Here is a 1,451-nt window from a genome sequence, read left to right as displayed (position 1 = left end):
TCCTAACACTGTACACTGAGAGCAGAAACTCTGCTTTAGTAAGAAAGGTCCAAGAACCAATAGGCTTCCTTTCCTCAACCTGCCTGGCCTTTGGGCACACCTAATCGCAGGGACCCAGCATTTCACAGTTTGCAAAGAAAAATGATATGAAAGGACAGCAAGTCAGCCACAACCTTAACCTCAGGAGACCAAGCATTCACTTCACTTGGAAAAACTAAAGACGGAAGGGAACCAAGGGCTCAGCAGGTCCCCAGCTCTCAGTGAACAGACCATGGCTCCACAGCCCAGACGATGAAGGCACAAGTCCCCCTCATCACTGGCTGTCATGGTTGTAACCCCTGTGCCTCTGACCCTCTCGGAAGCCTGGCCCTAGCATTGATGCGCTTGCCTTCTACTCCTTGGAGAAGAATGTTTCTGGCCTATCCCAGCTGACTCTTCAAACGCTGAACATGAGAAGCCACGAAGCATACAAGTTGGTGTAGATGGGGGTACCCCTGAATTAGGCTTTGGATTTTGATGCCCTCAAGGAATGTCTCAGAAGGTGGAGGACACATTCCAATTCTGTGCTCACAGTAGAGCACGCCCTAGTGGACTTTCAGACTCCAGGAGCCTCTAGCCCTGCGAGAGATGCAGAAATACCTGTTACTGTGGTCCAGGGTGCCAGAGGGAAGACTGGCCAGCACACAAGAGAGTTTGTCAAGAGCTGCTTCTTGTAGCTGTGGACCACCTCATAGAATGGCTTCCATTCGCAGGTGATTTTGTCCTACCCTCAGGACCTTGGCCATGGCTGACTGAAGTTGTGCGGGGTGGGGACACCTGTTTTTCTATGTGGCCTTTATAGCTAGATGCTACACTGGATGCTGTGCTAATAGATTTCCATGCTCCCCCAGACCTGATGGAGGCCTGGCTGCCCACCCTTCTGTGATGAAGAGATCTCTATATTGATTACTGTTTACAGCCATCAGGAGTTGGCAGCCTCTTTGCAGATTCTGGCGGACATGGATACATGCCACACCACCTATGGAGCTAACCCTTTGACGTCCCTCTAATCTAAACAGGTCTATTCCAACCCCAACAGGCAGCCAATATACTGTGTTACCTACTATATGGTGTTTCTTGGAAGCTGCTGCCAGCTGTAGAAGAGATGATTAGAAGAGAAAGTAGGTGGTGGGGTTTTAAATAGCTGAGCCAGACTCTGACTGGATGTTTAGAATAGAGGGAGGTTGTGATGACATTACCCTGCTGGAGCCAGTTTATTGCCAACTTTGAAACCCACATTCATTTGCCCAGGTAAACATTCTAAGCTGAGGGTTGGCCGAGTGGCGCGATGGTTAGGAACTGGCTTGGGACGCCAGAGGACCCCGGTTTGGATCCCACATATGAGGGCCAGTGACACTGCCCTCTACAGCTAAGATGCTGAACAACAGCTCAACCTGGAGCTGGGGAATGAG

General features: G+C 50.3%; 1 pseudogene; it reads left to right on the top strand.

Moving 5' to 3' along the window:
- Positions 1–271: 271 nt before the first annotated feature.
- On the top strand, positions 272–925 carry LOC109379741 (putative protein MSS51 homolog, mitochondrial pseudogene; annotated as a pseudogene).
- Positions 926–1,451: the final 526 nt, after the last annotated feature.

This window comes from Hipposideros armiger, unplaced genomic scaffold (assembly GCF_001890085.2).
Source record: "Hipposideros armiger isolate ML-2016 unplaced genomic scaffold, ASM189008v1 scaffold_29, whole genome shotgun sequence".
In the NCBI taxonomy this organism is placed as follows: domain Eukaryota; kingdom Metazoa; phylum Chordata; class Mammalia; order Chiroptera; family Hipposideridae; genus Hipposideros; species Hipposideros armiger.
This window is presented reverse-complemented; position numbering and strand designations above follow the sequence as displayed.